The sequence below is a fragment of the Ambystoma mexicanum genome, chromosome 11 (genome assembly GCF_040938575.1).
Source record: "Ambystoma mexicanum isolate Mex_15411 chromosome 11, UKY_AmexF1_1, whole genome shotgun sequence".
Classification (NCBI taxonomy): Eukaryota; Metazoa; Chordata; class Amphibia; order Caudata; family Ambystomatidae; genus Ambystoma; species Ambystoma mexicanum.
In genome coordinates, this window is record NC_090934.1 from 1,166,328,249 (window position 1) to 1,166,355,908 (window position 27,660).

A 27,660-nucleotide genomic window follows, 5' to 3' on the forward strand; every position below is an offset into this window, starting at 1 on the left:
TGGGAGTAAAAGAGTCTCACTCTTAGCAGGAGAAAAAACAAACCCCAAAAATCCAGCAAAGCTGCTGGGGGACTCACTAGGTTTGGGAAATTAGCCTTATCAGAGGATTCACCCTAACAGTCTGCTCGATGACCACACGGGTACGGGTATGGGAATGATTGTAGTGCTCCTCGTGCCTGTTCTGCGGGTTTCGGACAGGGGTGAGGAGCCATGGCTTCAAGGGATAGCCACTATCACCTGCATGTAAGGAAATAAAAGGTATATGTTAGTCGATTCATGATGGACAGCTGTACTAGTCACACATGCCTGCAGATAATTGTTGGTCACATGCACATGTCCCTGGTTGTATGCACACATTTTTCATGCCCTCAATGTGTTCTGTGCCATGGACTTATGGTCTGGGTTGCATCTCCAAGATGATACACAGTGTACACTGCCTTGATGTTGCTCATGCTTTGTAGACACATACCGCTGTGTTTGTGTCAAATATGTGATGTGTAGTGTTCTGTATGATTTTCTGACTGGCAGCGTTGGCAGTAGTCTCTGCATTATTTGCCATTCAGCGCTGATTAATCCCATGGTGACATGCTGCACTTCTGTGGTGGTGGCGGCCCTGTGACAAGCAGTGGATTCCCTTGGTGGTTTTGTTCAGTGCACTCCCATGGATGCTTGTCCTGTGTAGTGATTTGCTGCAGACATTTACATAGTGAATATTCACAGCATGTTGCTTGATTGTGTTATGGAGGGTGAGGTACGGTGATGGGTGGTGCACAGTGTTTTGGGATGTGCACATCGTGCTGTCACAGCAACAATGACGCCATGGTGGTGTGTGCATCTCTCCCGCATTACACTGCCATGTGCCTGTCATGCAACTTACCAAGCAGCCAGGCACGTCGTCCTGCATGTCGCTCCATGTAGCGTGGTAGTGTGTTCCGCAGGACCATTGAGTCATGAGTTGATCCAGGATATCGGGCACAACAATGTGTGATGATCTTGCTGGCGTCACATACCATCTGCACATTGATGGAGAGGTATTGCTTGCGATTGCGGTACTCCACCTCCATGGCATGCAAAACCACCAACTCCACGTGGGTACAGTCGAGGGCACCAATACAATTTGGCATGCCTGCCAATGCATGGAAAGAAACTTTTGTTTCAGAATTCTCCTGGGGAGTCCGTGGTAGAGATATGTAGTCCCTTCTGTGCTTCAGGAGGGCATCCAGCACTTGGTCCAGCATGCGAGAAAATAAGGGTTGTGATATGCCATGCATGTGCCCCACTGTGTGCTGGTAGGTGCCTGTGGCAAGGAAGTGGAGCACTGACACTACCTTCAGTAGAGGGGGGATGGCGGTGCGTATTTCAATGAGGCTGACAATGTCGTTGTGTATCATGTCCACAATGGTGGTGATGGTGTCCCGGTCCAGACGGTACAGGGTGTGGATCTGCTCAGGGGTTAGGTTGAATGGGCTGGCTCTGATGCGAGGGATTGGGGGGTGCCTGCGTGGTACCACTGGCTGCACTGGTGGGGCATGCTGGGCCTGTCTCACCCTCCTTCTCCTCCTGCATCTCCTCTGTGGTGCCTGCTGTTGTTGTTGCTGGTGTAGCAATGCAAGCATGTCCTCCAGCCCCAGTATTGCTACTACTAGTGGAATAATTTTGGTGTGGAAGTGGTGTGGTGTGGTGGGTGTGCTCCTTTTGTGCTGGCTCAGACTCCATTGCGTCCACCTGTGCTGATTGTGTACACCTGTGGCAGTTGGGAATACTGCACATAGCATTTTACGGGTGCTTTGCGATGCCGGTATTGCCGGCATGCCGGTATCCCATATTAGCGCCTTGATGCCGGTATTTGCATGTCCGCCTGACTTGTGATGTCCTCCTGTTAGCGGCATCCCTGTATTGCCAGCCTGAAGGCCCGCGTGCCTGCGCCCATGCCACTATTAGTGGCAACGTTATTAGCGGCGCCTCTAATACCGGGTTCTTGGGTCGGAATAGCACGGAGCGGTATGTGGTGCCGGTAATCCTTTACCGGCATCGTTTTTCCATTACCTCCAACCTCGTAATGACCCCCTTAGTGTCAAAGAATCAATTTTCACACCTATATTACAAATGCTTATTCAGGAGGGGCAAACAATGTTAAAACTATTAGTCCTTCAGGTCTACGTGAATTGGTTTTTCTGATTTTACCTTAGATATTTCCACTATGTCTGCTGTGGGCACACTGGAGTCTAATTTGTCAATTTATGGCCCACTAGCTGGGAACACATAACCCCCCCCCCCCATGGACTGGTCTTAATCCCACTTCAAATGGGACCAAGAGGTCTAGCTTTTTATTTTCCTGGTGGGTGTGGACAATTTAAAACGGCTCTCTAGTTGCAACCCACGGCTGAATTTCACATACATCTATAACATCCTCATTAGTTACAGATAATGCACAATTTGAGCAATTTTTCTTGGCTTTGGATGCCTGCTCGATTAACTTCCTTTAGGCTCCATTTTTCTCACTGAGTATTTCCTTCTCGTGAGGTGCTTCATATTCATTTATACCTGTTAGCAACCCTTCAATTTCAACAATTAAGAGGTTCATCACATCCATGATGGTTTGCATTATTTTCTGCAGCTTGTTGCCTCTACCTTCAAGAATGATGGAAGTGTCAGTCTTTCTTTTTGCCATGCACTAAAAAGCACTCTTCCTTTAAAAAGAAGGATCTGATAAAATATTATGGTTCATAAACGGGCGTACAGTTTCAATACAACGCCGGACGAGGCACGCTTGAGAGGCTGCCTTAGTCCCTCTCCTCTTCCTCACTCGCGCCTAGGGAATACTCTTTCTATACTTATTAATAAGCATTTGTACTATATAGTTTACTGTATGTACCAAAAAGCAAATAGTCAGCAAGCAGAGTCCGATGGTCAGTAGTGCCGTTACCCATAAATCACAGGTTGCAACAAAGATACTTTTGATTGATGCTCCAGAATTTCTTCAACCGCTCCGCACCACTCAGTAACCCGTGCTGACATCAACATCAGCAACTCGTGCGGGGGGGATGAGGAGGTACACACCATGTTAACCGAAAATGGTGTAATGGTGATTCCACTCATTGAACACTATGCTCTGCGTACACCTAGCGTTGCAGACACTACTGCCCTTTCACACAGGGCTTCACCACTCCGGGATGGGGAGGTTCCTCTTATGGGAGCAGGTGGCTGTTAGTTCAGGCAAGCGGCATGTGGAAAGAGACACAGCAGGGCCTTGAGCTGGGTACATCACACGTTTATTGTGTAAACAATGTTTTTCACTGTTGCTGTAGGCTTTTTCTGTTATGAAGGTCAATGGTCTCGGCAAATACTGCATACTAAAATATGCTGTCCTTTCTGTACTTTTATTCTGTAGTTTTAAAGAGGATTCTGTAGTTCACTGACACATGTGTTGGAACAATTCATATGGGCTGAATGACGACAGGTCCTTGACCAATATTTACACAAGAAAGGTGCTGTCAGCTAATAATATGATATGATATGATACTTTATTTATATCGCGCCTATACACAATGTGTTTCAAAGCACTTCAAGGCAAGGGAGGGAACAAGGGAAAATACAATGACATTCTTACAGGCCATGAACAGTAAGGATGTGAAATTAACTATCATACTCGGCCTGACTACATTTCAGATAGTGCAAGAGCTAAGACATAGATAAGGAAGGGAGGGGGAGAGTGGGAAGGAAATGGAAACAGACAGGCGACTACCATACTAGGCCTGATGACATTTCTGGTAGAGCTGGAGAAAAACAAAAGGTGAGGGAGAGGGGTGCAGAAAGGGAGGGGAGGAACAAAACAAGCGACTATCGTACTAGGCCTGACAACGTTTCAGATAGTGCTGAAAGGGGTGCGGGGGGAAACAGTAAGGGGATGGGGGAGCGACAGACGAGGTTGCTATCATGCTAGGTCCAGGGACAATTCTGATAGATTAAGTGCGTAGAAGAAAATCAGGGGAGGAGGGCAGGAGATAGGAAAAGGGAGAGGGGAGGAGAGAACAGAGAGTAAGCAGTCAAAAAGAGTGGAGAAGCAAGAGGGGAGAGCGAATACAATTGCAGAAGTCAGTAGTAACACATAATGTTGCAAGCCAGGATACAAGATGAAGTTGGGAACAGCATGATAAAGGGTCACCATGAGTTCAAGATGCAAAGGAAGTCCAGCATAAGAGTTGAGAAAGGGTAACGCACCGTGAATCAATGAAGTCCATAAAAGTCAAATCCAGCATTGGCCACAAGATGGTGATGGCGAAACCAGAATGTAGAAGGACAGACTCCTGTGTGCGGGAAGGGGGGGGGGCACAAGGGAACAACACGGGGGGACCAGAGAGGGTGGGGATGACCTGTGGGGACAGAGGGTGTAAACACATGTTGGTGCATGCTTACCTGCTGTCTTAGCAGGGGTTTGGGTCCTGCATCCTCCTGGTCTGAACAGGTCCAAACAGGATTTGCCCTTTTCTTTGACTGCCCTTCGCTTTGGACGCCTGAGCGAGAGACGCCCTTGATCTAATAGTTAACAGCAGGAAGGAAGAGGCAGGTCTAAAAAGGTGGGTGGTGCTTAGGCCAGGTGACCTAGATCTACTTACACCTGCTCCCCAGCTGCAAAGGAAAAGAGGCTAGAGGGCTCCTTAAGTAGGGAAAAGAGCAGCAAGCAGGAAGGCACCCGGTGGGCGGGGGTTGCTAAGTGGTCAAAAAGAGCGGCAAACAGGAAGGCACCAGGTAGGCGGGGCTTAGGCCAGGTGACTTAGATCCACTTACACCTGCTCCCCAGCTGCAAACGAAAAGAGGCTGGAGGGCTCCTTAAGTAGGGAAAAGAGCGGCAAGCAGGAAGGCACCAAGTGGGTGGGGTTTGCTAAGTGGTGAAAAAGAGCGACAACCAGGAAGGCACCAGGTGGGTGAGGCTTAGGCCAGGTGACCTAGATCCACTTACACCTGCTCCCCAGCTGCAAAGGAAAAGAGGCTGGAGGGCTCCTTAAGTAGAGAAAAGAGCGGCAAGCAGGAAGGTACCAGGTGGGCGCGGCTTGCTAAGTGGTGAAAAAGAGCGGCAACCAGGAAGGCACCAGATGGGCGAGACTTAGGCCAGGTGACCTAGATCCACTTACACCTGCTCCCCAGCTGCAAAAGAAAAGAGGCTGGAGGGCTCCTTAAGTAGGGAAAAGAGCGGCAAGCAGGAATGCACCAGGTGGGCGGGGCTTGCTAAGTGGTGAAAAAGAGCAGCAAACACGAAGGCTCTTATGTGGGCGGGGCTTAGGCCAGGTGATCTAGATCCACTTACACCTGCTCCCCAGCTGCAAAGGAAAAGAGGCTGGAGGTCTCCTTAAGTAAGGAAAAGAGCGGCAAGCAGGAAGGCACCAGGTGGGCGAGTCTTGCTAAGTGGTGAAAAAGAGCGGCAACCAGGAAAACAGCAGGTGGGCAGGGCTTAGGCCAGGTGACCTAGATCCACTTACACCTGCTCCCCAGCTGCAAAGGAAGAGAGGCTGGAGGGCTCCTTAAGTAGGGAAAAGAGCGGCAAGCAGGAAGGCACCAGGTGGGTGGGGCTTGCTAAGTGGTGAAAAAGAGCGGCAACCAGGAAAGCACCAGGTGGGCGGGGCTTAGGCCAGGTGTTAAGACGGATTTCTGAACTCTGTCCTGGTGGCGCAGAAGTTCAGAAGGCCAACCTAATTACTTGGAACAGGGTAACCTCTGGACAAGCCAGACCAATCAAGGTAGCGATCGCGGCGGTCAAGACTAGGTCTCAAGAGGGGTGAGGGTGACTGAAAGCCCGCAATGAGCACACAAAGCAAGAGCGCTTACAAACTACTCCAAACAGTTGTTATATCAAAAATAGATACACATTTATTTTAAGGCCTTTAAAATAATGACCGTAGCGAGAAAATCACAATATCACAATATTAAACCAACACATACCATATCAACACAATATATATACAAATACACAGTCGCAAGCGTTTAAAGCACGAAATATGTAGTCCACCTGAAAGGTAAGGAAAACAGGCAGTGCGATAACGCTTTAGACTCAGTTCGCCTTCAGAGGCACCTAACTAGATGGAAGTCCGAGCCCTGCGAAGAGTGGAGCCTTGTGCTCAAAGTACCTGCCACGCCGGCAAAAGGGGAAGCTCTTCGGAGGAAGTCAGGCAGTTCGGGTTAGTGCACAGCAGCAGGAGAACAGGTTCCGCAACTCAAGCGCAGCCTCCACAGCGGGCAGAAGCAGAGCGCGAGTACGGCCAAAAGGGTGCTGTTTTTACACAGCAGGGAAAAGCAATGGGATACTGCAGGAGGGCGACCAGATCCTAGCTAAACTACTCACCGGTCCCCGAAGCAAGCAGACCCAGGCTTCTCCACGTTAGTTTCAGCAGCTGGCAGGTTCAGAAGAGCAGGGAACACCTCGTAGTCGTGTAGAGCAAAAAGACGTCCCAATCGACGAAACCAGCACAGTTTGTTGCCGCAGCAGGACAACGGAGCGGCCGTGTGTATTCAAGCCAAATGTACACTCCTCCCTTCAGACTTGGGAACGCCAAGTGAACGAAGCGTGGGAGAGTGACAAGGACTCGAAATACAACACAACCTGGCGGCGGTTACAGGGCAGGACTCCCTTGTAAGCTGGTCAGTCAACTGGATGGCCCAGAGACACTTCCGAAGGCTTACTTGGCAGGAGATGATGAAGTCGCCGGGAATAACTGTTCCTGCTATTCCAAAGGTCGAAGCACCAGTACAGGCCTTCTGGTTCGATCCAAGGAGGAAAGGGTTTCACAGGACGACAGCAGTGCAAAGGAGGATTCCTTCAGCGGGTCACCAGCAATTCCTCGGTCCAGCCTCTGGGTTGCAGGATACTTGGCTCCTGTATTCCTTCGTTCGTGAGAACTCAGGAGATCGACATGGTAGTGGTGTTTCCAGCTCCCTCTTATCCACGGTTCCCTTCGCGCCAAAACGGAGGGGAGCCAATGGGAGATCCGCTCATCAACACACATACCATACGTGGACCAATCACGGACCACGGTGGTCCCAGGCATTCACACCACCCTAGACTCTCTGGCACCCAGGATGTGTATTGGGACCAGACATCCCAGCCCACACACTGGAGGCACACAAACGACGTGTAGAAGCCCGCGAAAGCAACCACGTTTCGCGGGAAAGTACATGCCCAAATAAGGAAGGCCCCGGGTCGCCCGACCTGGGGAAGGTGAAGGGAGCAAGACGGTCAGTGGACAGGACAAAGGAGCCTCGTGGTCTGGCCATTTTGGGAGCCAGGCCACCATTTTGGGTTCAGTGCGAAAAACGTGCTCAGAACGCCAAAAGGAGCTCAAAATAAACAAAACGATCGCTGCCACCATTCCAGTCCCTGAATGACTTGCACCGATCAAAATACCATCCTAAAAGAGTATCTAGGGTCTGTAGAAGGCTAGAGACCCAAGAGAGCTGTAACTTAGCTTACAGTGCCCTCTTGTGTCATGTTGCACTAAAGCCGCAACATGATAAAGGAAACTACGGGAAACAGCGTTCCCCGGTACTGACTGTCTTAAGGGCATGTCAGTTTCCCCGTAAGAAAGGAGCGAAAGCCCAGAGGAGTGCGGCAGAAGGCTGCACTTCTCTGGCAAAGTCAAGAACAAGGTGTAAAACAACAGCAAAAAGTTTAGGGGTTGCCACATGGAAGGAAAATTCCCTACAATTACGAAATCTTTCCTAACACTCGCCCCTCCCAGACTATGGACAGGGGGAACTAATCCACCCCTGGATGAGTCTCTTGTTCAGGTCGGTAAAACATTCTGGACAACCCATCAGCATTGCTATGTTGGAAACCTGGCCTATGCTCAATAGTGAAGTCGAAGCCTTGTAGACTTATGGACCACCTAAGCAACTTTGGATTCTCCCCCTTCATGTTCATTAGCCACTTTAACGGCTTATGGTCAGTCTGCACAGTGAAGTGGGTCCCATAGAGGTAGGGCCTCAGCTTCCTTAGGGCCCACACAACAGAGAAACATTCTTTCTCTACCGTGGACCATCTGAGCTCTCTGTCCTTAAGCTGGCGACTAATAAAACCGATAGGGTGTTCCTTACCCTTCTCATCTACTTGTGATAGTACAGCTCCTATCCCAGTGTCAGAGGCATCCGTCTGCACGATAAAAGGTCTTTGATAATCAGGGGCCCTGAGCACAGGGGCCTGGCACAAGGAGTCTTTTAAGCCATTGAAGGCCTTCTCACACTCGTCGGTCCAAGTTACCTTCTTGGGTTTCTTCGGAGTTGTGAGGGCAGTCAGAGGAGCAGCTATGGTGCCATAGTCTGCCACAAAATTGCGATAATACCCCGTGAGTCCTAAGAAGGCTCTCACTTGGGTTTGCGTAGTGGGGGTAGGCCAGTCTTGTACTGCTTGTACACCACTGGGTAGAGGCTGTATCCTCCCTCCACCTACTTCATGTCCAAGGTAAACCACTGAGCCTTGTCCAATCTGGCATTTACTAGCCTTTATGGTCAAGTGGGCTTTCTGAAGAGCCTGGAGCACAATCCCGAGGTGTTTCACATGGTCTTCCCAGGTGGCACTGAAAACTGCTATATCGTCCAGATATGCAAGACAGAATTCGTCCAACCCATTCAACACATGATTCACAAGCCTCTGGAAAGTGGCAGGTGCATTCTTCAACCCGAACGGCATTACCCGGAATTGGTAAAGGCCGTCTGGAGTAGAAAATGCTGTCTTCTCCTTGGCATGTTCTGCTAAAGCTATTTGCCAATAGCCAGCAGTGAGGTCAAACGTGCTGAGGTACTTGGAGGCACCCAACGTATCCACCAGCTCATCTGTTCGAGGCAAGGGGTGTGCATCTGTCTTGGTGACAGCATTCAGAGCCCTGTAATCCACGCAGAACCTCAATTCAGAAGTGCCTGCCTTTGGAACCAACACCACAGGACTGGACCAAGGACTACTAGAGGGTTCAATCACCCCAAGGTCTAACATCTTGTTGACCTCGGTCTTAATATAAGACCGTACTTTGTCTGACATCCTGTATCCCCTACTTTTGGTAGGTACACTGTCTCCTGTGTCTATGGTATGTTTGCACCAAGGTGTCAAACCAGGGGACTGTGAAAACAGGGGGGAAAACTGCCTAAGCAAACTTTTCACCTCAGCCTGCTGATTCGGAGTCAGGTGAGGGGCCACTCGGACACCCTCAATGGAGCTATCTGAAGGACCGCTCTGGAACAGGTCGGTGAGAGGTTCAGACTCCTCTTCCTCAACGTCTGAAGCCAGTAGCAGTGCTGCGATTTCGACGCTTGGGCCGAAAGCCTTCAGCCTATTCACGGGAAGCACTTTTGGAGCCTGTCCAGGCCTTCCAAGGTCCACTGAATAGTTAACCTCACCCAGGGGCTCCACCACTGGGTAAGGGCCTGACCATTTGTCCTGTAAAGCTCGAGGCCTTATGGGATTCATGATCAGGACTTGCTGACCAAGTGTAAAGTTGATGAGGGAAGCTTTCTGGTCGTACCAATGTTTCACCAGCGCTTGTCCTGCCTTCAATTTATCACTAGCCAAGCCCATCAGAAGTACCATCCGTTTTCTGAGCCCCAGCACATAATCAACTATGTTGGTAGTAACAGGGGGAGTGGGCATCTCCCATCCCTCTTTGATGATGGCTAAGGGTCCCCGTACGGGATGACCGAACAGAAGTTCGAAGGGGCTGAAGCCAACACCCTCCTGTGGTACCTCTCGGTAGGCAAACAGTAAGCATGAGACAAGAAGATCCCATTTTCTTCTCTGAGGCTCCTCCAGAGCCCCAATCATGCTCTTTAACATCCTGTTAAAACGCCCCCCCAGACCATTGGTCTGGGGGTGGTATGCAGAAGAGAACCTGTAGGTGACCCTACATTCTATCCACATAGCCTGCCTATACTTCGACATAAAGTTGCTGCCATCATCCGGCACAACTTCTTTAGGGAAGCCAACCCTAGTAAATCTGCCGAGTAAAGCTTCTGCAACTGACTTGGCAGTTACAGTTTTCAATGGGATGGCCTCAGGATACCTGGTTGCATGGTCGACCAGCACCAGGATAAACCTATTGCCTGAGGATGTTTGCGGGTCAAGGGGACCAACCATGTCGATCCCTACCCTTTCAAATGGTACCCCCACAACTGGGAGCGGTACCAACGGAGCTTGGATTGTCGCGCCAACCTTACCAGACAACTGGCAGGCGGCACAACTCCTGCAGTGACTTTCTACTTGCTCCCCCATCTTGGGCCAGTAGAAGTGCATGGATAACCTTTGCTTGGTCTTCCTCATACCGAGGTGACCAGCAAGGGGAACTTCATGCGCCAACTGCAGGAGGAAGGGCCTAACAGCAAGGGGAACCACCAACCTCCTATGGTCTCCTTCTGTAGACTCTGTGGGCTCACTATACAGGAGTCCACCTTCCTGGTAAATCCTATGCATCCCAGGAGGTTCACCCTCAAGCTGGGAGCAGGCCTGTCTCCTTAGGCCTTCCAGAGATGGGCACTCACGTTGGCCTTTACTGAATTCGTCCCTATCAGGACCTCCTTCAACTAACAAGTCTTTTAGTTCAGGATGATCGTTGGGGTCGAATACTTCAGGCATCGCCACCTCCTCGTCAGGCCCGGGCGATTGACCAACTTCCTCCACCGCAGTGGTAGGCGAGCTCGGGGGAATATTCTCTTTCCCTCGTTTTGACTTGTAGACTCCTTTCGCCTTGGGTTTCCCCTTCGGCTGGGGCGGCGTATTGGACTTGGCCAATGCTGCCCGTGCTTGAGACCGTGTGTAGGGTCTTTCGGCAGTGTCTCCTACGAGCCCTAAAGCTCTGAGATCATTACCCAACAAGACCTTTCCCGGGACGTTTCTCTGAATGCTCACTGGAATCCTGACTGCTGTACCATTTAAAGTAAGATTTACAGGGATCACGGGAAACATACGGAGGGGGCCGTCAGCCAATTTAGTGGGCATCAGAGTAGCTCTGGCAACTTCCTCTGAGTCTACCAAGGTAGAATCCACTACAGTGCGACTGCACCCACTATCCCTAAGAGCTGGAGTATCCACTCCATTGATCAGCACACTGTCTTTAAAGTAGTGCTTGGTATTATCCGGAATCCTAGCATAAGCCTCTGCGACTTTAGGCTCCCAGGAACCCAGGGACACTAAAACTACCTCAGCCTCTATTCCGCTGGGAAATGAGTCTGAGGAGAAGGATGCTCCTGTAATCTCTTCTTCCTCGTAGGAGGAGAAGGCCAGATTAGCGGAGTGGACCCCCAAAGGTCTAACCTTACAACGGGGATCCCCCTTCACATGGTCAGTTGCTCCACAAGAAAAACAAGCCCCAGTGGGTCTGTTTACGTAGGGAGGCTTATTGTAACCAGAGTTCTGTTTCGGAGGCTGACCTCCACTACCCTGTGAGTTCTCTTGTGTCTTACCCTTGTTTTTCTTTTTGTGGCCCTTATGGGAAGAAGATTTAGCAGATTCCCCACCCTCCATATCTTTGGACTTTTTCCCTTCCTCCTGCTTACCAGGATGAGTTTTGTCCTTATGGGACACTCGATGTGACACCCATAAGTCTGCTGCAATGGCCAGCTTCTTAGGATCTATCTCCTTCGAATCGGCCAAATGCTGCTTAAGCTCCGGGGAAGAAGAAGCAAAAATATGTTCCAGCATGACAAGATTTATCATGCCTTCGAAGGTAGAAACCTTATAACCTTCGACCCAGCCAGTTAAGTTTTTCAAAGATTCAGCGACATAAGATACCCAAGTACCACCTTCCTTTTTCTTATACTCTCGAAAACGCTTTAAATATTGGGCCGGAGTCTTCCCAAACTTTAAAATGAGAGTTTGCTTTAACATTGCGAAATCAGCCCGCTCAGCCTTCGACATTTCCATAATGGCACTGCAGCCAGAATGGGGCAGTCTACTGAGCAACCACGCAATCTTATCAGCATTGTCAACTTCTTGAACCTCGCATGCATACTCAAACGCATTCAGCCAGTCCATAATGTCATTCCTTTCTTCATACACACTGAGCAGATCTTTCGGAAACCATGGATGAGAGGAAGCCCCAGACCCATGTCCAGGACCCTTGGACCCATTTGCAACCTGAAGCTTGGCCAGTTCCAACTGGTGATCCCTGTCTTTTTGTTTTTCTGCCTGTTCGATTTTTAGTTTTGCTATGCTGAATTCAAGCTCCTGCTGCCTAAACCGCAGCTCTTGCTTCTTGAATTCAAGCATAGCGTCCCCATCAACACTGGCAGAGGAAACATTAGACATCTCGTCCTCCCTGTCCTCGTGGTCGCGATGGATCAGTGCAGCGGCAGAACCGTCGCTTCTACCAGTGAGAGCAGCCCCACCACCTTCTGCACTGTCCTCGGAAGTTATAGCGTCAAGCTGCGCTTCTTGCCACGCCACGATTCTCTGGATCATTTCCAATTTTGTGCCTTGAGAGGAAACACCTCTCTCCGCACACATCTTTTTCAGCGTTTCTGATTTGGAAGCATTTAAAGTTAACAATGTATTTGCTTCCATACTGTTTGATAGGACTATGGCCTTTTTAAAGTTATATTACAACAATTCACTACGTGTACTGTTTGGAATAACCTGAAATGCCTTAGTTCGAGCGCAACACTGGATACCTTCAGTCGTATCCCACCGCTGTACACCAATTTGTTAAGACGGATTTCTGAACTCTGTCCTGGTGGCGCAGAAGTTCAGAAGGCCAACCTAATTACTTGGAACAGGGTAACCTCTGGACAAGCCAGACCAATCAAGGTAGCGATCGCGGCGGTCAAGACTAGGTCTCAAGAGGGGTGAGGGTGACTGAAAGCCCGCAATGAGCACACAAAGCAAGAGCGCTTACAAACTACTCCAAACAGTTGTTATATCAAAAATAGATACACATTTATTTTAAGGCCTTTAGAATAATGACCGTAGCGAGAAAATCACAATATCACAATATTAAACCAACACATACCATATCAACACAATATATATACAAATACACAGTCGCAAGCGTTTAAAGCACGAAATATGTAGTCCACCTGAAAGGAAAGGAAAACAGGCAGTGCGATAACGCTTTAGACTCAGTTCGCCTTCAGAGGCACCTAACTAGATGGAAGTCCGAGCCCTGCGAAGAGTGGAGCCTTGTGCTCAAAGTACCTGCCACGCCGGTGCCAACGGGCAAAAGGGGAAGCTCTTCGGAGGAAGTCAGGCAGTTTGGGTTAGTGCACAGCAGCAGGAGAACAGGTTCCGCAACTCAAGCGCAGCCTCCACAGCGGGCAGAAGCAGAGCGCGAGTACGGCCAAAAGGGTGCTGTTTTTACACAGCAGGGAAAAGCAATGGGATACTGCAGGAGGGTGACCAGATCCTAGCTAAACTACTCACCGGTCCCCGAAGCAAGCAGACCCAGGCTTCTCCACGTTAGTTTCAGCAGCTGGCAGGTTCAGAAGAGCAGGGAACACCTCGTAGTCGTGTAGAGCAAAAAGACGTCCCAATCGACGAAATCAGCACAGTTTGTTGCCGCAGCAGGACAACGGAGCGGCCGTGTGTATTCAAGCCAAATGTACACTCCTCCCTTCAGACTTGGGAACGCCAAGTGAACGAAGCGTGGGAGAGTGACAAGGACTCGAAATACAACACAAACTGGCGGCGGTTACAGGGCAGGACTCCCTTGTAAGCTGGTCAGTCAACTGGATGGCCCAGAGACACTTCCGAAGGCTTACTTGGCAGGAGATGATGAAGTCGCCGGGAATAGCTGTTCCTGCTATTCCAAAGGTCGAAGCACCAGTACAGGCCTTCTGGTTCGATCCAAGGAGGAAAGGGTTTCACAGGACGACAGCAGTGCAAAGGAGGATTCCTTCAGCGGGTCACCAGCAATTCCTCGGTCCAGCCTCTGGGTTGCAGGATACTTGGCTCCTGTATTCCTTCGTTCGTGAGAACTCAGGAGATCGACATGGTAGTGGTGTTTCCAGCTCCCTCTTATCCACGGTTCCCTTCGCGCCAAAACGGAGGGGAGCCAATGGGAGATCCGCTCATCAACACACATACCATACGTGGACCAATCACGGACCACGGTGGTCCCAGGCATTCACACCACCCTAGACTCTCTGGCACCCAGGATGTGTATTGGGACCAGACATCCCAGCCCACACACTGGAGGCACACAAACGACATGTAGAAGCCAGCGAAAGCAACCACGTTTCGCGGGAAAGTACATGCCCAAATAAGGAAGGCCCCGGGTCGCCCGACCTGGGGAAGGTGAAGGGAGCAAGACGGTCAGTGGACAGGACAAAGGAGCCTCGTGGTCTGGCCATTTTGGGAGCCAGGCCACCATTTTGGGTTCAGTGCGAAAAACGTGCTCAGAACGCCAAAAGGAGCTCAAAATAAACAAAACGATCGCTGCCACCATTCCAGTCCCTGAATGACTTGCACCGATCAAAATACCATCCTAAAAGAGTATCTAGGGTCTGTAGAAGGCTAGAGACCCAAGAGAGCTGTAACTTAGCTTACAGTGCCCTCTTGTGTCATGTTGCACTAAAGCCGCAACATGATAAAGGAAACTACGGGAAACAGCGTTCCCCGGTACTGACTGTCTTAAGGGCATGTCAGTTTCCCCGTAAGAAAGGAGCGAAAGCCCAGAGGAGTGCGGCAGAAGGCTGCACTTCTCTGGCAAAGTCAAGAACAAGGTGTAAAACAACAGCAAAAAGTTTAGGGGTTGCCACATGGAAGGAAAATTCCCTACAATTACGAAATCTTTCCTAACACCAGGTGACCTAGATCCACTTACACCTGCTCCCCACCAACTAAAACATATTTGTTGGCACAATTCTTAGTAGCCGATGATGATTGTGTCCTGGATATTCTGTTTAGAAATATTTACTGTGCTGGATGAAGTTTGGGGATTGTAGGCATGGAATAGAGACAGCCCGAAGAGTATATAACATAGTAAGCTCAGCCCCTACACACAGCTGTTTGGGGCAGCGGAGCAGGAAGACCAGGAGGCAGATGGCTGGAAAGAGAGGAAGAGCAGCAAGGCTTTCCAAATGGAGAGGTCAACTCCCTTCTCATTCTTTTACTGGATTTTTGAAGACCCTAGTAGAACTTGAACTCTTTTTGAGTTGCTTATGGAAAGATATTTGCTCCTGCCCCCCCCGGCTCTCCCAGGCGCTTCAGCTCACAGCCTAAGAGCAGACACCTTATTTTGGATTGACCATATGCTGGTACCAGTATATCAAATGGACATTTCATTCTTTTTGAAGCATTGCATCCTATTTTTATTTTATTGGCATTTCTTATATATTACATTCCCCTCCCATTCCCTAAATTTTTAACCCCCCCTTCCCAGAACCCACCCTTGCCCATTTTGTCAATTATCCACGCCTCTGGTGACAAATGTGCAGCCGTCACACTATTTATCTGCATTCTTAGTTGCTCAAGCAATGCCTAATATGCACAGTTTCTGAGGACAATACATTACTTCACAGTCCTTATGTAAGAAGTCTAGCACCTCTTTCCAGTCTTTGGAGAAAGTGGAGTTGCCCCCTGGATTGAATATGTCTTCCATTCCATCACTATTTATCCTATGTTTGATGCATTTTTGGTGAAAAGCTCATGGTGCAATAATAGGTAACTTTTAGGGATTTGTTCCATTTTTTTAAATTTGAAATCACATTGAGAAAGGTATTGATGTATTGATTGAAGCACATGCTTCTATGAAGTTGCCAATCATGATTTGTATAGGTAGCTGCCAGATTGCCTAGCATGATTTGTGAGGTTGCCTTTCACAACCTTGTGAGGAAGGTAGTTGGTTTTTAAGGTTGATCAGTCTTAGGGCCTCATTACGACCCTTGCGGAAATGGAAAAATGATGGCGGAAATGCAATACCGCCATCGAACACCGCTCGTTGCGATCATGACCCGTCACCGTAAAGTACGATGCCATTAGCGACACCGCAGTGAACGGCAACGCTAACTGCACCAAGTACGCGCACGCGCGCCTTGCAAAACCGGAATCACCGCCATGGCGCAACGGTACGCGAATTCTGACCCTAGCGGACATGTACTGAACGCCATCAAGCACGTCGTAAAGTACCATTCCGCCATGGCGAGAAATACGGCATCGTGAACCAACCGTAAATGGCCCACTGAGTGCCTGTACTCCACTCCCTGGCCACATTGCACAACTCCTGGCAGGCGCAATGTACTCACACTATGCAACCAGTGAAATCTACAATTCACCCATGCATGCCAACGTAGAAAAGCATGCAGGGGCTCAAAGCGCCCCGTGAGTGGGCATCCATGTACGGCATGTCACCATAGCCGTACTGACGCAGCACAGGCATGTGAAGGTACAATACATCAAAATGAAAATCAAGAACACATGACACAAAACAACAGTAGTCCCCCATCGCTTGCCACCAGCGCAAGGCAACATCCAAAACAGCATCCTGAGGGGGATTGCACCAGCCCTGTACTCTTGCCAGTAAACAAACCAACCATCAGCAGAAGCATGTACCACACAAGTTGGCAGAGTGACTGAGCAGCCAGGCTCATCCCAAGAGGGGCCGATGGGAGCTGCAGGGCACAGATGGCATCAATACAGAAGCTATTCCAATGGACATGACCCCAGTCCCCCTCCAACAAACGCACGCAAACACAGTCACCTGTGACCAGCCACATTCTGAACATCCCATCATTCCACCAATCGACCTGGCTGACAGGCACCAGTCGGCCAAAAGCCAATCCCCCGCCCCTGAACAGCACATCATGTAAACAGTCACAATGGCAGCCCCTATCCGTGACCATACTGTGCTACGTAGGCAAACGCGGCCAGTACTGTACCACACAACTCAACTCAGAAGGCGGAACACAATGCAGATCATCTCGCAATACATACCGCCACAAAGCGAAAATCGCCACATCACCTGCAAAGAACAACGCAACACGACAAATATCGGAATACAATTTAAATGCACATCCAAATGACAAAGGCCCCACAGCAATTTGCAAAATAACACCAAAACAACCATCATCACCGAGGGCTGCATCTGCAATAATTGACCAGCTTCCACTTGTGTGACGCCCTGTACCATCATGGCACACAGGGCCTACATCAACGTTCCAAAAGGCAACATGGAAGCGGCAAGAACCGCAGGTCCGTCCCATGAGGCAGGCACTAGTCGAGCTGAAAGGCCGAAATGTTGCACCTAGCCACCAGTACAGCGTAAGGGCATGTGGCCCATTGGCGATCGTCCCATAAGATCGAAATGGTGCTCCACTGATTCACCCGAAGCTGCAGGAGTCGAGAGTAAAAACCATCTGGAGGAGTGGCGTAGAGATGGCATCTGCAATAGGGCAGGAGATACCTGTCACCCAAAAGAAACACAAATTAACCGATTGCATTACGGGACTCATGATGCATTACAATCTTCATTCAACACACCAAATCCACACCCATATGCATGCTAGCCCACTCCAAAGGAATATACACACCCCTAAATCAGTATCGAATCATAACGAAATCAATCGAGCTAAATACACCATTGGCAACGTCGGTTACTGTGCATGCGTCCGTCAAGATAGAACCCATGACATGGGATTAGTAACGTGCCTAGACACAAGTGTATGAAGGCGCGTCGAGACAGGGAGGATCCGACAAGGGCAGATAGACGTATGTCCCACTATGGCAGCCTTGCATCACATAGCGCAGGGGAAGGGGAGTGATTCAAAAAACCCATGTACATGGCAGACCCTAAACGGAATCATCAGTCCATGCATCCATTCATCATTCCCTCATCCCGCAATGAAAACGCATGAATATTCACTCACATTATATGTGAAACTTCCATCGCGTCTGTGCGTAATGCAGTCCGCAAAAACCACTGTGCCCCTGGCCGGATCTGTAGTGTTGTGAAGCAAGATGGATTTGGGAACGTCCTGCCTTATCGTCCACTACGCTATTGCGCATCCCATTCAATTCATATCATTCATTGCCTGCTCGTTATGGGCCATGTCCCAAGGACATTCTACAATAGAACGTTACATTTCCAGCCAGACCTGTGGGCGTATCCTCGCCGCTACTTCAAAACCAAAAATGCTGGCCTTCGAATTCCTCACTTGCAACATTACGTCGAAAAGGCTTCTGTGAACGCTTGCATTCACAATTACATCAATGTAGTGCGGCTGTGTGTCATGATGCTAACTGGCTGCAATCACAAATGGGACGCCACGCCCGTCGGTGAAGTACGTTACTGTGCTGCATGAGGGTCGGCCATCGATCGAGCCCTACATACCACTGACTCTTCACAGGTATGTAAGCGGCTGCAATCATAGCATGTGTAACAATGGGAGCATACCATGAAAATCAGTCAAAGTACATCACACTGCCATCGGGATTTGATACATGATTCCAATCCCAAGATGCCATGCGGCCAAATGCAGCCTTACGTGCGGGACGTGCTCGGCCAGAAGGGATAGCATCTGCCACAGAATCATTCAATCAGCACAGGTGGAGGCCATACAGGCCGACAGCACATATATAGCAGACCCAAACCCCTCCCACAACCACTCCCACTCCAAAATGCTACCGGCAGGACTAGCGATGTTGGGCCTGGGGGACCAGATAGCACTGCAAGTGCTACAACTACAAGAAGACGACGAACAACAACAGGTACAACAACCGGGCGCACAGGGGAGACGGAGGAGAAGGAGGAGGAGGAGGGCAAGGCAGGGTCAGCAAGGCCCACAAGCACTGCCACTACCACCACGCAGGCGGCCCGCAATCCCACGCCTCCGAGCCGATCCGTTCAACCTCACTGCTGAGCAGATCCACACCCTCTACCGTTTGGACCGGGACACCATAATCGCCATTGTGGACATGACACATGCTGACCTCGTGAGCATGATAGATAGCCCAACCGCCATCCCACCCCTACTGAAGGTGGTGTCTGCACTCCACTTCCTGGCCACAGGCACCTACCAGCACACAGTGGGACAGTTGCATGGCATTTCACAGCCACTGTTCTCACGGACACTCTTCCAAGTGCACGATGCCCTCCTGAAGCACGCCGACGACCACATCACACTACCACGCACGTACCAGGAGATTACCAACGCAAAAGTGGGATTCCATGCACTTGGCGGCATCCCGGGTTGCATTGGTGCCATCGACTGCACCCATGTTGAATTGGTTGTCCCACATGCCATGGAGGTCCAGTACCGCAACCGGAAACAATTTCATTCAATCAATGTGCAAATGGTGTGTGACTCCAACAAGATATTTACGCATTGTTGTGCCAGATTTCCAGGATCTACCCATGATTCTATGGTCCTGAGGAACACAAGAATACCACGCTACATGGAGCGACACGCAGGGCACAGATCCTGGCTACTCGGTGAGTCTCATTCCATGCATGACATCGTGGCCCATTTGATGCGTCAATGACCTTGCAGGAGGGGGGGGGGCTACTTAGCACTATCATTCCACTGACACCCTTTATTCGTCTCATACAGGTGATGCCGGGTATCCACTGAAGAGATGGCTCCTTACACCAATCCGGAACCCACAGAACGAGCATGAGGAGGACTACAACCATGCCCACTCACGTACCCGTGTGGTCATTGAACAGGCATTCGGCCTACTGAAGGCTCGTTTCCGCAGCCTCAGCAGGTCTGGCGGGGCACTCATGTACAGCCATGAGAAGGTTTCTAAGATGGTCATGGCATGTGTCATGCTGCACAACATGTGCATACGTAGGAATGTGCCCATGCCCCCTGACGCTGTACTGCATGCACCTGAAGATGATGATGATGATGAGGGTGGGGATGTGGAGGCACCTCAAGGAGTCCATGAGGCACAGGATGCACGTGCAATCCGACAGAGCATCATAGATGCATGCTTCTAGCAACCACGCATGGTGCCTATTACACGGAAAGGGGACCTGTGGCACTGTGTGTGTGTAGTACAGGCACATTGTGGACTGTACGCCTATGAAGGCCTCGTACGCAAATATCAATGTCCACACATGTCATTGGATGATTATGAGATGCTGTATTGTTAATGTGATTTGATTTATACACCCTATGGACCCGCCACCCAGTGAAGCCCAACACACCCCCTCCACCCTACTACCTCCCCCCCCAACACCAGTGTCCAAATATGCATGCTGTCCGTGGTTGGACGCTATTGCAAGCCCCCTCTACGGGTATCAGGGGCACCCCTGCCCGTGGAGCGCAGGTTCCTGCCAGATCTGCGTTGGGGGCTGCCCTGGACGGAACTTGCCACGGATGATGTCTCTGCCTGCTCGCGTCCATGCATGTCTCTGAGGGTTTGTGAGAGCTCCGAGAGCACACGGCGCACAGCAGCAAGTTCAGCACAAACGTCTTTGGACGTCGCATGCAGTTCCCCCCTCAGGCTCTCGGTGCTTTTCTCCATTTGTGCTCTCAGGCTCTCGGTGCTTCTCTCCATTTCTCCCCTGAGGCTCTCACTACTTTTCTCTATTTGTGCCCTGAGTGTCTCGGTGGATGTTTCCATGGCTGCCCTGGAACCCCCGCATTCATTTGCATGGTCCTTGAGTAGCGTGGACACTTCCTGCTGTTGCTCGATCAGCAGGTCGAGGGACTGTTGCCTCTGCTGGGCCATGGACATTTGCGGTGGTGTGACAGGGGGGCTGCTCAACACATGTTGCCTTGGCACAGGACTTGTGGGGGTTGGCCAGTCGTCGTCTTCAGGGTGCCCCTGCGTGGTTTCGTCATGGTGTAGGGGATGGGACATGCAGGGGGATTGGGAAAGGTCATGGATGGTACCTACGTCGCCAGCACTGTTTTCCGTGTCGGAGCATGCTGGCATGACAGCTGTGTCACCTATGGTGCTGCTACCACCAGAGGCAGTGCCATCAGATACGTTCTTTGGGGGGACCTGTGGTGCTGGGGTTGTGGACTTGCTGGCTGCTGGGGTGCCTGTTGCAGTCCCCTCCAGTGTGCTGCCACTTGATTCCTGCTGCTGCCGTGTCTTGATCCTTGCACCTGAGGTGGAGGCTCTTGGGACGTTGGTCCTGGCCCTCTTTGCAGGCGTGCTGGTAGGGGTGTCCTGCAGCTCGTCGTTGGTATCGGACCCTGTGGTGGAGTAAAGAGGGGCGAGCGTTAGTTATGGGTCTGTCGGATTTGGAATGGCAACGTATCAAATGCATTGGGGTGGTACATGAGGCTGATTTGGGACTGGGCCTTGGAGGTGGTCTCATTTTCGTGTGGATTGAGGATGCATTCATTTGGCTGCCTGCAGTTAGGGGGTGCATGCTGCACATGTAGGGGTTGTTTATGGCATCTTGATTGATTTGTTTATTCATTCTGACTTTTAGAGGGCGCTGTCAGGGCAAAGTATGTATTGCACTATGGGGTCACATGGTACTGCACATGTTCGTGGTTTGTGGATTTCGCATTGTTTCTCTTGGCCAACCTACCTGATTCTCCGGATGTCGGCACTCCTTTCTCCATCCCTCCGACTCCCTCTATGCTCTCCATTCCTATGGTGGAGGCGCAGATATCCTCCCAGGGGGTCAACTTGATGGGCGACTCTGAACCCCCCCCGGTAGCTGTGGCGATGTTCCTGTTCGCAGAAAGTATGCTGCGTACGCGGATCCGCAGGTCGTCCCACCGCTTGCGACATTGCTGTGGCGTGCGGGGTGTTGTCCCCACCGCACTTACGCGCTGTGCCACCAGGGCCCATATGGCCTTCTTGTTGGCAAGGGCCGTCCTGGTCATTTGACTGGAGAAGACGACGGCGGCATTTTCCTGGAGGGTCTCGGTGAGCACGGTCAGTTCCTCTCGGGAGAAGTGTACCTGCCGCTTGCGGTCACACGCTTTCTTGGCTACCTTTCCCATATTTATTTTTTTAACTGGGGTTGCTAACGGGTTGGGATGTGTGTCAGGGTCGGATTTTTAATGGTTGTGTTGGGATTCGGTTTTTATAGTTGTGCGGCGTGCTGTTTCCCGTTCCGGCCACATGCTTTTACTTCCGTTTCCGTATATTTACGGTGGCCGTAATTTGCGGTGCCCGCTCGTTACGGTGACCGCTCATTACGGTGACCGCTAAGATGGGTGGCGGTATTGCACCTGGTGCAGCGTACGGCGGCGGTAAGGGCCGTTTTGGGGTCATTTCCGCCATCGCAGCCTTTCGGATTCCGCCATGGCGTAATGCTCGTGCCCGATGGGTCGTGATTAGCCGCACTTTGCTCCTTCGTGCAATGGCGGAAACGCTATTTACGCTGTTGCGGTCCGGTCAGTCACTTTCCGCCAGGGTCGTAATGAGGCCCTTAGTCTTGATTTGAGGTATAGGCAATGACATTGATTCACCTTTTCTTTTAATGATTTTAAGTGTGTTGTGTATAGTGATGATAATAATGACAATTTTTCTTTATTACAAATTTCTCATAATTAAAAGATTTATTTTTTACATGAAAGTGTAAGAAGCATTCATTGAGTGTCCATTACTGAGTGATAAGCATTTCAACATGAACTTAAGCAGTGGGGCAACTATCTAAATGCATTGTGTCTTGATGTGTTATATATGGTACATGTATTTTAATACTATATGAAGGGCTACTGTATGTGTGAGCAGTGCACCATCAATAAACATATATGTGACATTGGTAAACCTCTCCTGTGTTAGCAATTGAAACAGCAGCCTACCGCAGGGTTTGTTGCCTGCTCCCTTTACAGTTGCACAGTGATAGGTATATGCTTTTCCCTACCCCTACCACAGCTCCTGTTGGGGGTGATCATGGACACTCCTCTGGGGGTGGATGGAAGGCTCTGGAGGTAGCAGTAATAAAAACCCTGTCAAAGAGACACCTGAAAGACCAGAGGGTCTCTTCCATGCAGTATACCTCCCCTTGTCATAGAAGGAGAGTATGTGGGAGGTGCATCTATCAAGATGTGTCCTCCTGTGGCGTCCTGACCACTTGCTGCTGGTGCTACTAGGGCAGAAGCTCGACTTTATACGTGATCCTGAGCTGGCGTTTCATCTTGCGGTGGCTGCCCTGGTTGTGGGTGTCTCTGCCCTGCTCTCACCACTGCTCGCATACTAGTAAAGAATTTGATAATACCTATCGCTGATTCACTAACCTGATATTCCTGTTTGTCTTCCCCTTTTTGCGTTTCCTTCTTCTGCACTATTTGGGGGCATAACTATGTGTTTTTATCTGCTGCCCCTCTTGATCACAAGAAAGTTATCTGTCCCCGCAATCTTCCATTAACGCCTCCTCTACCCACTTTGGAAACGCTCCCCATTTTCTTTGGTGTTATTTTCTCATTTTACACCTCCATTTCCATCGGAGGGCCTCTAACCTGTCCAAATTAAAGGTCCCTTCAATTGGGGACTGTGTATTGTAAGGGTGCAGAAGGAGGAGACTGACACATAGGTGGCATAGTGGTCGGTATAGACTTTTATTTGTAATGAAAATAAAAGACAAAACCTCTCTCTGCCTGTATCTATGAGCGGTTTCCCTGTCTCAACTAAAGTGCTAGTGACCCTGTCAGATTGGCTTATCAACTTTAAGAATCCACTGCGCTGTGGCAAAATGTTCCTATCTCTGTCTCTTACACTTGTAACTAAACTAAACAGTTGTACCAAAGTTATTGGTCCAGGAGAATGACTCACTCCTCCTCGAATGGGTGGCACAGTTCTGGCTGAAAGTTCTCCAGCAGGGGGATCAGCTCCCTTTGTCTGATTACAGCACTGTACAAACATAAAAAGAATGCAGAAACTTCAACAAATGGCGTCACAAAGTTCAAGACTTTATATCCCCGGGGGAATTACTTCCTTCTCCTGGCCCTTGTCAGTTTTGGTTTTCCCAGTTCACAACCAGGGGGAATTACTTCCTTCCCTGGCCTTTGCTTGGCTCTATGTTACAGTTCACAACACCAGGGGGAAAGACTCCCTTCCCCTGGCCTTTCTTAGGTTCTATTTCACAGTTCCAAAACCACGGGGAATGACTCCCTTCCTCTGGCCTTGCTTAGGCTCTCTTTCACAGTTCGCAACACCAGGTGGAAGGACTCCCTTCCCCTGGCCTTTCTTGGCAAAGAAAGACCCAATTGTGATAAGGGTCCCTGACCTTGGTTTCTCTTCTTTCTCCAATTGTACTTAGTGTACTCTCCTGTCAAGTACTACGACAGGAAAAGGGATTCTTAACTTTTTCTTGTGGGTGTGGGTCCCAGAACCGTACTTCTTTGTGACTTATTTTTGGCAGACCTGGTTCACTCTCCTGCCAGGTACTATCATGATGAAAACAATTTCCAATGTGCTCTCTTTCACTCTTTACTGTGGGAGTGGTTTGGGACCAACAACTGTGTCGAGGGAGATGATTCCTGATACACTGTTTCTCACTCTATTCTCAATTGTGTTCTGCAACCAACCACTGTGCCAAGGAAAATTATTCCTGATGCACTCTTTCTCACTCTTAACTAGGGTTCTCGCACCTGGATCCCATCTGGACTTTCTTCCTCTCCCGTTACCTGTTTCTCGCTCTTGTGCTGCTCTTCTGTGGTTTCGGTGACCCTGCGTGACTCTGCGAAGGGTCATGTTGACGGCTACAGCTTTGTTCTCTGGACACCTGGTCCACCCGATCCGGGTCATGCTGCTGTCGTTCAACCCCGAGCTCTGCTTTGGAGTGGCTCCATGTCACCAGGACAAGGATTCCCCCTTCCAGCGTCCTGGCTTGGAGAGCGGTTTGACCGCAGCTTCCTTGACGTTAACACTTTGAACTTCCCGTGCTGGACTGCCCCTCCTGCTGGTTGGCTGGCTCCATTCATGGAGTCTGTCCTCTATTTTTTTATCGGCTGGATGGCAATGATTGGCATAATATACTAAGTCCTTTTTCAGTGTCTTTGGCCTTTCGATCGTTATTTCTCTGTGTCTTCTCCTCATCCCAGTACTTATAGTATTACTCTCCCTTGGGTAGTCCATGTTCTTCTTCGTCTCAGTTGAAGTCAAGTCTCTAGATTTACATAAATACATGGGTTGAATTGGAATAGAACTGGGACTTAGAAGGTGGGGAGGTGTATGGGGTGGTGGGTGAGGGTTATTATACTGTATCTCCCTTGGATGTCCGTCTCTCCCCATGAGATCCTCCCGCTGAGTTCCACCCCCAGGGGGCCAATCAGGTAGTGGCATCACCTCCCTGCCCTCATAGGAAGGGGCTCCCCCTTCTGGAGAAGTGACAAAAACCAAAGATTTGTCACAGTATGTTTATTATGTTTGGTCAAAAAATACCAACAGTCTAAAAAACTCACAAGTACTGCTATGAAATTGGGTAAATAAATAACTGAATCCGCCGCCTGTTTCCATTGCTCCTTGCCCATTGCTGTCACTAATATTACCACTCTTTCAATTTCCATTTACCCCATTATCAAGCGCCTATGTACAATTCTCTCTTTGACTCTGCTCCTTTGGGATCCCGAGAAGGGAGGGGCTCAATCAATCAGAGACACTGCACAGTGTGTGTGATCCTGGCACGCATAGAGACTGTTCACCTGCAAGCGATTGTTTCTCCCTATTTAATCAGGCTTCAGTATTTAATATGCCAATATCCTTCTTTGATTTACTTATTCCCTATTCAAAACAATGCCAACATACAGTTAACATCGGGCGGTCCCTTGACACAAATGCATTTGGTGAACTATAAATATAGAATACAACCAGCCTACCTGCTTGTTCAACCCCAATACTTTGCCAGGTTTATTTCAGGGTAAAATTAAGAAACAATTGTGAAATAAACACTGCTATAAAATCCCAAATCAGAATAATGTATCCAACCCATAATGTCCATACCAGTTCAGCATAACCACAAAAAAAAATGAATTGTTTGTCCATCCCCATGTCCATCAAAGGACTCTCAGTTTCCAATGTGGCTCATCAGCCCAGGTATCCTCTTCAAGATAGCCCTGCTGGAGGTTATAACAAGGATTCCTACCTCAACTTGAGCACGTGAGAGAAGCAGAGAAAAAAGGCTGGCAGCAAGAGATATAAAAGCAACCAGGGGAGGATACAGTGGGAAGCAGAGCAGATCACTGAGTCTAAGGTAGGATGGGGAGTGTGTGGACCTAGGTGTTAGGGAGGAGCCATTTATTGAAGACCAAGATCTTGAGCTATTTCCTGTACTGCAGAAGCAATGCAGTAAGTCTGATTTTGGCGGGGAGGTGGATCCAGAGTATTGGCGCATAGACATAGTGGACCTGTCTTCTGGTTCTTTCCTTCCTGCACCATCAGAGTTCAAGTCTGCATATTCCCTTATTTCTTGTGGATCGCAGGCCTCTGGAGATGCTGAGTTTCGCAGTGAGGTAAATTAGGGATTTCAGTGTGACAGTCTTGTAAATGATGCAACAGGATTTGACGATGCTACAGGCTTGCAGCGGGAACCAGTGCAGTTCGATTAACCTTTGGTGAGTCTTGCACCCACAATCCGACTCAACCCGCCTAACCCCCAACTCACCTCCCCTTATACTTCAGCAGTTGTTCTACCCCAGTCATCCCTATGTGGCTTCCACTGGTTATTACCACCTCATTGAAACAATAAAACTCTTTTGTATTTTATTATAGTCCATCATCTACATCCAGTACCCATTGATCATCACGTGACAATATACATATATTTCATCTTGATCCCGTTGTCGACTTCAAGTTTTGTTCACCTCAGGCAAAGGGCGTAGAAGTCCACCGCTCCTTGACGTATATCCGCTCGTAAAGAAGGATACATTGTTATGACTGGATATAACCAACGTAGTACAAAGATGGCGGCTGAGTGGCCTTCTTTCAGTGCCCCCGAGTGTCCCAAAAGTGCTGAGCCCAGCACTCCCTACTGTGCATGTGCTGCCACTGATTTATATAACAAGCATTGACAAAAGCCAATTATCCAAGGAATACCCTCCACCAGAATGCACTAGGATTTTAAAAAAAGTAAAAAAACACTAAGGTTCATAATGGTATGGGCATCATGGAGGCATCGTAAAATAGAAAGCACCATGAATGCAATTAGAATCTTTTCCATTATATTCCTCTTATATGGTGAGACAAGAAAATAATGTCATGTTTATCAATTAACCTAACTAAGAGGATATCACTGCTGACAAACACATAGTAGAAAAGGGAAATGTATAAATCAATGTATTAGGAGGGGCCAGAATCCAACCGCATATTTGCAAGGCACCATCCCAATTTCCAATTAGAACGCTGACTATAGTGTAAGGAGTTTTAGGAAGTCCCGTAGGGTGTCTAGAGAGATAAGGCCTTCTGCCGTTCTGTCATCACCACTAGCTAAAAGATGTAAGTAGACAGTAAAGCTGAACCTTCTATAAGTTTCTAACCTGGGATCAGGGACGCCTAAGTTACGGTGGAGGTTCTACACTAAACGAGAGAGAGGGACAGCCATAGGCCCCACAAAACCTTCAATAAGAACCATTGAACTGCCTATTTGAAGGGGAGTGATTTTTGAGCCATCTGTGACATGTGTCCCGTGTGTAAAATTCCACATTTTACAGTGTTTATTTTATCTGGCATATATGCATACAAACCGAGACAAACATACCTGGGATTCCACAGATACTGTGGAAAAGCTATTAACACATTATGAGGCAAAGACAACTACGAATTGCCAATACTTGCAAATA

At 49.3% G+C, this 27,660-nt stretch overlaps 1 protein-coding gene across 11 annotated transcripts in view; it reads right to left on the reverse strand.

Annotated features, from left to right (window-relative positions):
• The window catches only part of TLN2 (talin 2), a 7,472,684-nt gene that overhangs the window by 2,760,022 nt on the left and 4,685,002 nt on the right, over positions 1-27,660 (reverse strand). The gene's annotated exons all lie outside the window — the stretch shown is intronic.